The sequence below is a fragment of the Anguilla rostrata genome, chromosome 5, assembly GCF_018555375.3.
Source record: "Anguilla rostrata isolate EN2019 chromosome 5, ASM1855537v3, whole genome shotgun sequence".
NCBI classification, from domain to species: Eukaryota; Metazoa; Chordata; class Actinopteri; order Anguilliformes; family Anguillidae; genus Anguilla; species Anguilla rostrata.
The window spans coordinates 19722277-19736383 of record NC_057937.1 but is presented as its reverse complement, the minus strand read 5'-3'; the positions used below and the strand labels follow the sequence as shown (position 1 = coordinate 19736383).

Below are 14107 nucleotides of genomic sequence, written 5' to 3'. Positions count from 1 at the left end.
GATCTGTTCAAGGATTTGTCCAGTAGGATATATCTAGGTTAATCTATTGGAGCTATTATTATTTTTGATTCTGAACTTGAAAACTGCAATATCACCATATCTGATGAAAACACAGAATAGCCTATATTTGTTGAAAACTCGTGATCTTGTTCCCCTTTTAGGTAGGCTAATGTAAATATTTTACTCTATTTTTTATTTGTACTGTTTCAAATGAATACATTGACTTAGCCATAGGCTACACCATGTGATACTGCTACTGTTAATTTGGCAGAGGTCGTATTTACAAGAAGGATGTACATTTGCATAATAGCCCCACCAATATGACATTACATTATGAAATATTCGAGGAAGATAAACATTTACCCAAATCAATGCGATGTCTACTTCATGTAGCCTATAGTTGATTTTATTTTATGACAGCTATTTTATACCATACCTTAATATTTGCCATTTTTGTGTTGCTCTTTACGTCAGAAGTTTCAAGGTAGACTACCTTCATATTTTCCCAAAACAGATGCACAGATAGGCAGTGTTGGCTGTACAGGCTGTGTATACCGTCCCGTTTAATGTGACAGCATAAGCACGGACGCCTATGACGTCAAGCACGTTTAAAATGGGCCGCGCACCTGTCAGGCAGCAGAGAAGATGCAGAGGGAGTGAGATGAGGATGTAACTTAACGCTCGCGCGCTGTGGGGCAGTGCACATTTCAGCCGAAAAAGAAAACATTTCTCGTTTTCAAACAAGGTTTTAAAATATCGCAATAATAAGTTGCACATACAGTAAATGCTAGGACCGGTGAAACGCCATTCGGTCAGTGGACGCTTCCCTTAAAATCTACATTGAAATTTCATTAGCCAGGAACATAGGCTACCGTAAACAACATCCATAGAAAAGGTACGTCAATTTTAATACATGTCTACGATATTCTGGTGTGAAATGATCTGTTTGACTTGACTTGATCCTTCGAAACCTGGCCGTTTTCCTGTCCTGAATAAGTTTGGCAGCTTTGTTAACAAGCGCGCCCAACGGTGATCGCTGAATGCGCTTGCTGACAGATCTGCCGGTCTTATCCGCTGTATACAATGCATCACGAGCCCCGAACGTTTAGGACACATGCAAACGAGAGATTGGTTTAGAGCTACTGTGGCTGCTGAATGCGACGAAGGCTTCTGTTTTGTGCTCGTATGCGATTTACTGATTGCGCGAAGTTGTCATTCTAGTAGTGTCTTTCAAGTCACTGGAAAAGTCAATAATTCTATATGTTCTACATTGGCGTATAGCATAGGCTATTGCTTTTCATCAAACGCTTACCAATGTTTAATGTTTTATTTTGTCTTCAAGCATTATTCTGCTTAATGTTCTAAATCAAGCGAGCCCAAAATCTAAACTCGTATCCACAAGAAAATAATTCTGTTTAATAAAACGAGTTTATTGATGGACATCTACACTGATCGGGTTCATGCGAAGTTAATCGACGTGATATTGGGAACCAGTGGAATAGACAAGCTAACTTACATAATAGCCTATGTTACATTATTCATATTAACAAACTATGACGGATAAAAAGTAACTGCTGACGGAATTAATTAGCAATGATCATGTCACGTTTAACTCACGCATTAGTTGGTAGGCTAGCTTATTTATAGGCAGGTGTCAATAAGCAGTAAATTTAAATTACGAGTAAATATTCCTAAATTTTGGCTATCTTTCATTTCACGGTCACCTCTGTCTTAATTTGGTGGAAAATAAAGGCGAGAGCACAGATGTTTAAGCCTAATAAATGAGCGCATTTGTCCTCTCTGTCCTGAATTGATTATGTAAGTTGTTAATTAATTAGAAGTGGTTCCCCTGCATAGATCTAATGTCCTTCATTAACCGTAGAAAGGTCCGTGCATATCAAATCGTTTTGTCAATGAATACGGCATTGTTTATTTTAAAATTGTGTTATGTCACTGGCAGTGCCTACACTGTAAAATGTACAGTGCTAATTTAAAAATGTACTAACACGTTCTAACAGAGACAATATGTACACTTAAATAGTTGATTTAACACTTAATATTTATTGTGTAGTCACAATATGCTCTGATTGTGCACAACTGATGGCAGTGAGTGGTGTGCACATCCATTCTGAAACAATGAAAGCAAAACCGGTGACTTGTAACATTAACTGCAATCTTCATCATTATGGTGAAGATCGGGAATACTGCAAACTTCTTTTCCTACCTGTCTACATAGATTGACATTAAACATTGACTGTATTATGGAAGTGTGCTGATTCTCTTATCCGAGAGGAATATTTTGATTTTCTCTGGAGATCAATCAAGTGCTTCCTGCTGCGCATTAATTGATACACGTCAGACCTTACACAGTTTTAATTGTAAGTTTCCTAACGTACAGGAACATATTTCCCAAGTGAAGTCATTAGGCTACTCAAGTCCGGAACAACGTTTAATCAAGACTAGCGAGTTCGCAAGTGGCCACATGACTAAGGTTTCAAACGAAGCCATGCCAAAGTAGAGCAGAAATTAGGTAGGACTAAAGTAGAGTAACTTCTCCATACAAGTATCTAATATCTCTGTCCACTTGCAGTAGCAGTTTGCTTGACCGATGTTGGCTATTCACCATGGGAATGCAGCTGGCTCTTTCTTGCAAAGCAAAATTTGCAAACTTGACTGACTATTCAAGGCCAACAGCATCCCGTTGATCTGAAAACGATAGTAGTTTGTTGACGTTGATTGAATTGGACAGGAGGTTCACCGTTATCTCTGATAAGGTCAATGGCTGCCCTTCAAGACTCAGCCGATGGAGTGGGAAGGAACAGAATCACTATTGATCGTCCGCCCGTATTAGAAGTGATTTTGTCTGCCAAGGTTTCGTATTGGTGAACGCGAGCTGCACGGACTATTGAACCACTAGGTGGAGACATAGTGCAAGCAACCAACATTTTTGTTAGGTGAAATATGCAAGGGCATAGATTACCGCGAGTCGGCAAAGTCTATTTTCATAAATTAGACATGTCATATTTTTGCTAGCGATTAAAAGCCAAACATAACAGCAAAAATTAGATTGGAAGAATCCGGGGCCTATCGTGATCCATAAAAGATCTTTAGAAATATTTTTTGTTACTTTTATTAAGTGGGATTTAATTATAATGAAAAGCACTGTGAAATTACATAAAATTAAAGAAATATATTTACTGCACTGTTTAGAAATGACTAAATGTGATTGAGGGCGAAAAACTGAGATGCGGAGGGGCTTAGTGTGAATCATACACTGTTAGGGTGACAGAAATACAACATACGAACCAAATCTATTTTTATGTAGATGTTGTTTAAGCATGGAAAGTTATATGTATATACCATTCATTTAAGCTTCAAAAAAGGGCGATTATTCACTTGCTTGTTGATAAGTGACAATCAATTGATCTATTTGCGATTTCCCTTTTACTCATGGTTTACTTTCTTCTTGGAATAAATATAGTTTTTATTACCATTCATTATGTTTTTGGTGCATAATTTCCGCATATGCTTTGGCAACAAGTGTATTCTTATCATGCTAATAAAACCAGCTGATTTGAATTGACAAGGACCAGTGGCAGAGATGTTGAGACACCTGCTCATTAGTTTGCATGGTGGGTGTTCGGAGATCTGTCATGTCAGGGGTGGGTTTATGCATTATTATCCCTCCTAGATTTACTGTTGGTCCCATATCCTTTAAACTCAATCAATCAATCAACCAATTAATCAATCAATAAAAAAATCAATCAATCCTTGTTAAGTATAATGGCAATTACAAACAAACTGTAACACAATACTTCACAATATGCCTGGAGACTTACAGTAGTTTTCAGGCAGCGTTTTAAGAATATCATGACTCAGTTAGGGTACAGATATGGATTATAGGGGACAAGCCTTAGGTGAGAAGTTAAAGGGGTCACTTTTGAGTCTTCATTTAAAGACAGATTTTTTTCCCCCCTTTTTCCTAATACCTGTCAATCCACCTTGGTGTCTCGGGCAGACAGCGTACTGGTGATTGTGTGTGTGTGTACTGCTCCACATGTAGGGGACACAGAGAGGTGCGTGGCGTTTCACAGTTAAACAAAATGGTGGGAGCCATGCCTCTCCCAACCGGTGGCCCTGTCCCAAACAAAGAAGGCTGGACTGTCCCATTGGCTCTCTGGCAATTGGTACACATCTATTTAAACTCTGCGCACAATCCCCTTGAATCCACAGTGAAGACAGAAGGTGGAATGAGGTAATCGAGCCCCTCCGGAGAATTCTCTGAGGAGTTCCTTACCCCCTGGGTGAATCAATCTGCTTTGCTAATTGCTTGTTTGTAAGGGTTTTTACATTAGTCTGTGGGGGCTTCATTAAGATCAGAGTTGTGTGCTTGGCCTGTTGTCTATGTTCGTGACAGGTGGGAGGAGCCCACCCGCAGTATAATTGAAACACTGAAAGGTGTGACCATGTAAGCTTACCTGTCCTGCCACGCCAGAATGAACACCTACTGCAGGTACCACATAGTGCACTGCTCTGTTCCAGCAACACTCCAACTGTAGCTGGTCTACAAACAGCAGGCCCGCTATGGATAGGTTGATAACCTATTAATCTCAGTGGGTAAATTGGTTTGTTTGTGCATGTTGGTACATCTGAGAAACCACGGAAATGATGTACAGCAGAGATGTCCCGTACAGAGGTGTTTACTCTGGTTTTACGTTCGACAGTGACATATCTCACAGAAGCAACACAGGTTTAACCTAACTTCAGAGCATAAAATCCATATTTTTTCATATAGTGTTTTAGAACATATTAGCACTTTCACATGATGTAATTATATGCACGGTACAGCCTAATGTGTGGTAAAAATGGCTTGCACTTAAGATTATACAGTAGGTACTACATGCATTAACTAGCATTAGTTTCTAATGCCTGTGACAATAATTCGTGTTTTAATAGATAGTGTGTATTTAATGAGTCAAGCATATATTGTAATGCTTTGCCGTATTTATATTTTAGATCATATTTGGCAGTTTACATTATACTGACATTCCGTAAAATGTTTTTGCCAGTTGTTGTTTAAATAAAATCTTTAATGTTTTGGCACTCGTTTTGTTTTCGAACAGCTGTCATTCTAGCTGAGACACTTTGTCATGTTTAGTTGTTTTCTCTATAACGAGATGGATGACTGGTGAGGTTTTACGCACTGTACTCTTTGCGGGACCAAAGGAACGGGCCCATTTCCTGTGTATTCGTGGAGAGTCGTTAGCTGCATTATAGCAATCTGTCACGGAGGCAGTTGCCATAACCGCGCTCGGGCAATAGAGTAATGCAGCCTTTGTTTGCAATATGAGAACCGAGGCTTTTAAGCTGATTAAACGGCTTTCTCTTTTAAAAGAGCTACATTATTCAGCTCTCATTTTAGTTTTCAAAATAATATAATGGCATATTCCCTCAAGACAGTCCCTTAAATCAACGCTACCATACAAAATATGTTTGCATGTTTGAATATGCTGAACACGCTGCTGGGGCTGTTACGTTTTTTAGTGTTCGCTGTGTGTCAAGTGAGTGCTCTCTGTCAAACGGGTACCTGCTATATGGTAATGGTGTGGTCTAAATAATTTATGTAGATTCCTGAAGATTTCGCTCTTTAACGTCTATATTACCTTTATTTAGAAATATGAATTAGATAACAGTTGAGACGTGAGATTTAATTCCCATTGATTACAGCATGCACTGCATCAGATTTATCATTTAGCTACTGTAAGGGCACACTGTCACAGAACTCACGTGAATTATGGATGGATTGCTTAAGCTATACCCTCTCGTGTATAATTCTATCCCGTTCACTTTTTAATGAGATTTGAAGCTCTTGCTTTTCTTCTTAGATGAAATATTAACCTACCCCGTTGTGCTGGTACATGTGTGTGTGTGTGTGTGCGTGTGTGATGGCAGGGTGTGGATGTCTTTAAAATTTACCAGCGGTGATTAGAACAGCGGAACGTGAATTTTTCATGTTCAGTCTATAGTGGAGATGTTTTGAAGCATCATAAATCACATGCTTTGTAACCACGGATGAGGATCCACTCCCTGTCATCCATGGCTGTTTTTGTGCCACCTTTGCTGGATTTAGTTGCAGTTAATCCCGCAAACACTCACAGTGAGACATGTCCCATTGATTGAGATTTTATAGAAATGTTTTAATATTTTAATTATCATTTCATCATTTAATCAAATAAGTGGCATAATGAACTCTCTCTGCACTGAAGGTTGAAGATTGCTTTAGTCGAGTTATGCTTCCATTTCATAAACACTACTGAGATGGCTGAGTCAGTCTACCTCCAGAAGAGAATGTTAAGAAACTACTACATACATTTTTCCCCCTCAATCTCAGTTTGCCAAGCTCAAAATTTGTTCAATGAAATATAAAGTAGCACTTTAAATTATTTATTGAGTTATAGGGACAATCTTGGACCGTTTTAAGGCCAAATTTAATGAGCTAAACCTAGCTAAAATTTTCCACAAGGAATTATATCGACTTGGGGTAGCTGAATCAACATTTTGACAAAGATCTATGTAATATTTCAATTGTTTTCAAACTTATATAAAAAGTATTGATTTATTTAGGCCAAACCGCAATGTAATTGAATCTTCCCCTCCCACGCAAGTTAAAAAAAAATCAAAATATGGAAATGTAGGCCTAGCCCTATCTGTTTGGACTCCTGCAACTCTGTTCTATAAGAATAAATAGAGTAGAAATGTGCGTTGTTGTGCATTGTCTTTGCTCAATATCTCCCTCAAGCCTAATCGTAACAGCACTTTTTGTTTGTAGGTTAAGCCACTGTGTGAATGTCTGATGTTTCCAGTCTAGTAAACCTTTGCAGCTGGAAATGCTTACATTCATTTGGATCGATACATTTGATCATTTTTTGTTTAATCAATGACAGCTTGTTGAAGAGGACAGATATATGAATCTCTGGAGGACAGAATGTAATATGCCTGGAATGTTCCGGTTAGGTTGGAAAAGTATAACTATGCATTTCAAGTCTTACAGTATCTAGAATGAACATTTCTAGACTAGTTCTATATATTTCTGTACTAATTTTGTTAATGTCTGAGGATCCCGGAAACCATGTTTAGGATATGACAAAAAAATAAGAATTTTTGCAATAATGCAGGATGTAGTTATATTTTTTGAAGAATGAAAAAACAGTTTTTGTCTGAATTCAGTGTTTTTAACAAGAATAAAAAAGCTCTTCTGTCAGAGTTTCGATTGAGTGATTATATTGAATATTTAATGTACAAATAATGAATTCACAGTGGTTATATTTAATAACCAGAACCTTAAGATTAACAGGTTAACACATTTATAAAATAATAACAACACTGACATCATTACTGACAATAACAGAAAGAGAAAATCACACTACAATTGGTAAAAAAATATTATCTGGGCTGGTTTTGCAAATATGCTTTTGATGGAAGTAAAGGTAACCAATGTTAAAGGAAGTAAAAAAAAAAAAAGAACACAATGATATAAAATGGTAAAAGAGTCCATTAAGGCCAAGAGCCCCAAGCCCCAAGCCTATACACTTTATTTACAGAAGCACAAAAGAAGGAGCATAAAAGACTCTTAAGTGATGCATTCCGGCACTGGAATGGAAGGACAGGGCGAACCCATAAAGCACGCATTCGCGCACTCGCATGCACACGCACGTGCGCACGCACATCGCATTTACATTTTAGGCGTTTGGCCGAGGCCCTTATCCAGAGAAACGCAGCCTGCGTTCTTTACATACAATCCATTTAAACAGCTGGATATTTACTGAAGCAATTCAGGTTAAGTGCCGTGCTCAAGGGTATAACAGCAGGGCCCCACCTGGGAATCAACCTTATGAACCTCGGAGTTACAAGCTCAGTTCCCTAACCAGCATGCTACACTGCAGCCCCTTGCGTGTGCACATGCATGCAGTACATTACACACACATGCAAGCGTATGTGCATGTGTATATACATACTTTATATATATATATATACACACACACACACACACACACACACTCAGACATAAAGCACACATGCAATCACACGTACATACAGTACAGTACATTAAACATATTATATATACTTATGTGCATGTTTTTATTTTTTGTCCTGGCAAGCAGTGCTAACATAACTGGGCAGACAAGTCAGGGAGGGGCTTTTAGTGCCTGGCGATGGTTGGGGACACCCACCCCCATTGAAGAGGAAGAGCTGGTGTTTTTGTGTTTGGTCACAGAGGCATGAAATACGGCCCTGTTATGCCACCGCTGCCCTTAAAAGAGTACCTGCCGGCGACCCAATTACTGCTGGGGAATTCTCCTCACAGAGTAATGCATCCTAACTGCCCACTGGACGGACTCTAACAGCCCCTGCCTCTAGAGGAACTTCCCTTTCTGTTTCGCAGTGGAAAACCTCACTAGGGAAAGGGAGCCACCGGCTGTTAAGACACTAGAGCCAGCTGCTGGTTGGAAAGCGAAATTCTTAATGAAGGCACTGGCTGCATGCATGATCTTCCTCTCTCACATGCGCACACACCCGCACAAACACATACATATGCATGCCTGCGTGTGAATGTGAATGTCACATGCGAAAACACGCACAGTGAAATGAACATGGGCAGGGCCGGCCCTAGGATTTTGGCGGCCCTAAACAATTCTGTCGGATGCGTTGGATCTCGTGCCCCCTCCCCCCCCCCCATGGTCGTGTGGCCCTAAACAACCGCATAGAGCGTTTATGCCACAGGCCGGCCCTGAACATGGGCACACACACGTATACACGAAAACATGCACATGCGTGCACATAAACAAATGAGCTCACAGCTCAACAGCGGGGAATGAAACAACATCAAACAAAACTGCTACAAAAATAATCGAAGATTATGATGCATTATGTAGAGAGAATACAGCCCTTTTACAGCTTTCACAAAATGGACAACCCAGACATTTGTTTATATTTGTTATATTTTTACCTACATAATTCCTTTATACAGCTGAGTATTTCTGAAAGCACCTGCTTTCATGATATTTATTCACCGTATTCAGTTGTACCAAATAGGATGTAGTCCTGCAATCTCTCGTACACAGACCTGTTCCTTGACTGCTGTTCCATCACTGACTAATAGAAATTGCCTGGCATAATAGTAAAACCACACTTCAAAAGGTCAATGCCAATCTTAACATATTAATTGAGTAGTCTCCTAAATATTGGGAAAAAAAGACTTTTGATTAAAAGTTAAAGGCTAGTGAATACTTCAACAGATTAAGTTGCTCTTTTCAAAGGACACTTTGAGTAAACTAAACTGTACACAGTTTTTAGATTTGGAGTTTATGAGGTCTGTTGCTAAATTTGTCCTACGATGTTATTTAACATGTGGATGTGAGGAGTCTGCATATTGACCTGGACTCAATCATTTGCCAAACTATGAGGAACATTAACAACACTTCTATTAAATTTGAATGAAAATGAATAATAAATAATGATTGAATCCAGGTAAATATATGACAATCCAGGATACAATATCTGCCATGCGCCTTGAAAACCACACAAAGCTTCATTGTTTCCAGGTCCCATCAGCATAACTATATATAAATATACATTTGTACACACATATTTTATTTCTGAGCTTGAGGAAGGGAAAAGTACTTTAAGAGTCAGACCTGAAAAGTGACCGTGGAGGGCATTGTTATTTTCTTGCCTGTGAGTTCCGAGATGAAGTGACTGGCACTGACCCCCGTTTTGCAAATTAGGCCTGTTTTTAGTGAGTTGACTGATAGATGTTTTATTAGCAAAACCCCGACACACATTTTCCATTACACAAATACCCTGGAGCCATAGGAAACATGTTAGGAAATCAAAACAAGGAATATGTGAAAGAGCGGCGTGACTGAGCTGCTCAGTCAAGATCAGGTTTGTGTTTTCTGGGGGGTAAGCTGCGTTCTTATTTACGTTTATTTTCCCCCAGAGCTGGAGTGTTCTCATCTCATTGTTCTCCTCAGCTGGTGACCTTTATGACGTTTTACTCTCTCTCTGCCTCCTTCTCACTACCTCTACTGTTTTATTGGCCTCCTGATTTAATTTAATTCCCCCATGTTCCTCCATTCTCATTCTGCTTATCTGAGGTAATAATAATAATAATAATAATAATAATAATAAATTACCTGTTTAAAGCAATACATACTGATCTATGTAATAACCTCACAGTACTGTACAGCAAAAGGGGAAAACTCTCTTCATCTACCAATATGTAGCACCTATCAGCCATTTTCTGACATCATACAGTAGCTTAGGTGAAGAAGGAGGAACTTATTGTGCCAATTAAATTGGGTGATGGTATAAAAAAGGGAAAACATAAGATAAGATGGTCAGGCTGAAAAGACCAGTTGGGGAATATTCCCTCGACACCAAGAAACTCCACCAAGAAAACAGCAGTTTCCCTCTGCTGCACTTGCAAATATATTTACCTGTAGCTCTCCTTCTCTCTCTCTCTCTGAAATATATATTATTTCAAATTCAAATAGGCTTTACCAACTAGACCACACATACTTTTCCGTCTGGCCTATGGAACTGTGTCTGAGCATAGAAGGTACTGGAGAGGTTGTCCTTGGGAGGCAGTTGAGGGGCTCAGGGTCTCAAGTTTTGGTACTCAAACATGCTGGAGAGGTAAACTGGGGCTTGGTGATGAGGTAATCTATAAACCACCATAAAGTACAAGAGCTGGCAATCTGCAGTGGAGGGTACTGCACATTTGTGGGGGGTTTTATTTATTATTATTATTATTATTATTATTATTATTATTATTATTTTTTTATTTTTTTATTTTATTTTTTTACTGGGGTTTTTACAAATGATGTTTATTCTTGTTAATGGAAGACATTTTTGAAAACTTTGGGTGTGGTGTTTGAGAAATGTGAGCATAAAAAATTATACTGAAATGTGAATTTATGCAAGTTCTGTTGTGAGTAGCAAAGATGGCAATTTATGAAACACAAGACCATACATGCTGAGCAGCAGGACCCCATCAGTAGCACCCCCTTTTTTAAAATCAAAAGCCTGAAAGCGACATACCCAAAATAAACCCTTTTGACCACAGGCATAATCCTAAATTTCTTTTTGAGTGGATACAGATGCTTGTGGCTGTGCTTGGTGGGCTTAAAATGAATGAAGCCACAGCCACAATACAGGACACATTCTGGTTCAGATTTGATGGTAATACCATCGAAAGTGAGCATTCTGTATCGTTTTGTCTAAGCTGTTTTGGCGGGTTTCCAAAAAGGCCATTTGGAGACTCCAAAAGGACACTTGGTAACTGATTCATATTATGGGTCTTTAGAGGTGTAAAATACTATATATTGTATACTATATGCTCGTGGAAGAAGTGTGCTGAAATTATCTTGCTTTCCCCCTTGCCTTTCACCTTCCCCCTCCCTCTCCCTCTCTTCCTCCCTCTCCATGTCTTCTCCTAGCTCTCCCCTTGCCACCTCTGGCAGCAACAGGTCTGGAAGATTGTATAAAATAATTCCATTAGCTATATAGTTTATTAATCCATTGACTGAGGTCCAATGATTGACGTTTTCATCAGATATCCCATCCCTATCGATATGTCAAACACATTCCATTATTTTACACGCCACGTTTATTATTCAAAATCAGACCTACTCCTTATTTATAAGCATACTGAATAATAATAAAAAATATTTTGAGAATGTGTTTAGATGCTCTCCGATATAAAATGGGATCAAGTCCTTCATTGAACATGCCCTCTGCTGTGGAGTCAAAGCTGTTTTCACTGTCCTCAGAAATATTCACTTAGATGAGTGACTTCTTCCAAGGCCTAAAATGCCAAGTATTCTGTTTCGACTTAGGCATTGCAAAATAAATTATTTGTTGTAAAACAACAAAGTTTTTTGGCAAGAACTTTTTTTTTTGCTGGTGAACAAGTTATAGTTTGTTTATGCGTGAGAAACTATGTGTCCTTTTATGTAAGCCTATAATAAGCTATAAACCGTTAAAAACACTATTTCATTGGCTGTCATCAGTCATCACTTTAATAGTTTGCCATTGGCTGGCTGTGTAATGGGCGGAAGTTATACTGTCCATGTCGAGTCGTAGCTTGTGCACGGCGGGAGCCATTGTCTGTACTGAGGGACTGTTTGGACAGTACTAGTCAGTGAACCTTGTTGGTGGGCTCATCTTGTTCCAGAGAGTCTTTATAAACCAGAGATTATAGCATTCCTATGTACACAGTGCTTTTGGCGTGTCTGCAGTGGCAAACCAGACAGCAATGGTAATTCCTCCGGAGAATTGCTAAGTCAATATTCTATGTTGTTATGATGTTTCTCCAAGTTTTTTTTGGACTAAAAACTACTATGGATTTTGTTTGCTGGACCCTTGCAGTGATAAGGATGCCAACTTTACCATGATTCATGTTTTCAGTGGATTTCCAAAACGCATAGACAGTGAAGACTCCCCAAGCTTGTTTTGTCTCCCCAAATGTTAACAAATAAGGAACCATTTTCGCTATAATATTGGCATCGTAAAATAGTTTATAGACACCAAGAGAGAAACGTGATTTTTATCACTTGCAAACAGTATATTGTGTGACCAGATTGATTGAAAATTTCACCATAAAAATAAGAGAATGAATGCAAATAAACCCACACTTAGGGGGTAATCTGTAAAATCTAAATCATATTTTAACAGTGATATTATACTTACAAAATTAAAAAGATACGTTTTACATTGTATTTCATTCAGTTAAGAATGTACTTTTTTCCCCCATGCTGAAAGCAACACATTTCTTAAGCTGTCTACTACAGGAGGATTGCTATTGGTCTTTTAAAAGCAGCATGGTGATTTACATTATAACCAGTCTGTGCTGTGCCTGTGTAGTGGGCTGCCAATCTTAAAGTGAACATCAATTATAAAATTGATGTGCCATGTCAGACCTCTAGTTCTTCTATTTAGAGCTGACATATATCAAAAGGAAATTGTAATATTTTCCTATTTATAAATGTGAAAAAGTGTACACCAGTAACATCATTGTCCAGACATGATTAACACTATAACATAACATAACATAACATAACGAGAACACACCATTCAGCCCAACGATGCTTGCCATTTTCTTACCATTAACCTAGTGCTCATCATTTACCTACAAACTAGATGTTATCTAGCACTGCATAAAGCCTGGTCTTGAAAACCCTCAGAGTTTCTGTCTCTACAACATGACCTGGCAAATGTAAATGTCTTTAATGACAGGTTTACAAAGTGGTTCAAATATTACCAGTTGATGAATGGCCTCAAGTTTTAGAGGACCTTGGTTTGTCCTATAACTTCAAATTGGGTGTTTCTGTCTACTTATGTTTATCAGTGGCACTGGCTGGGTTAAATGACTACATATAGGCTTGTTAAATTCACAAACTCTCCCTCCTCACTCCTTCCCTCTCTCAGTTTCTCTGCCTCCTCTCTCTCTCACTATCTCTCTTCTTGTCTCCCACTCCCCCCCTTTCTCCATCCTCTCTCTTTCTGTCTGTTCCCTTGTGGGTCGACTGCAGCTCTTTTTCTCTTCATGTTGTGAGTCTGAGTCTGTCTCTTCTGAAGGCCCTCGCCCCTCCAGGATGGCTCTACTTTCAAAGAGACAGCCACAGATGTTCTCTTTCTCTGTCTCTCCCCCCCCAATCAATAAATACGAAAGAGGTCAGCGGTTTGTACATCTCCCAGGCCTGCAATAGGAGAACAGCACAAGGCTATATATATTATATTCAGTATCATCAGTATCATCAGTAACATTAATTATGCCAGTTTGCAATCATGTCATTGTTGTTTTTTAGTTGTCTGTGGATGAAAGGAACAGGTGTTCCATGAAAAAAGAAAATGTTGTGACTTAAGAGAGATGAGCGGGCAGATGTTATGGTGATGCTGAGTCTTAAGGTTTGTGTCACATGCATAGCTGTGTGGTCTGCGTGTATCTGCTTGGGTCAGGAGTTAATTTGGTGGAAAATTTGTAAAGCCTGAATGCATTTCCATTAGATTATCCCTCTTCCATCCAAATATTATAATAGGCCAC

The 14107-nt window shown here is 38.9% G+C and overlaps 1 protein-coding gene across 1 annotated transcript in view; it reads left to right on the top strand.

The window, feature by feature from the left end:
• The first annotated feature begins 644 nt into the window (after positions 1-644).
• The window catches only part of LOC135256053 (multiple epidermal growth factor-like domains protein 11), a 128939-nt gene continuing 115476 nt past the window's right edge, over positions 645-14107 (top strand). The window contains exon 1 of the mRNA XM_064337926.1: positions 645-895. The gene's annotated coding sequence lies outside the window, so the exon portion shown is untranslated. The remainder of the gene's footprint in view (positions 896-14107) is intronic.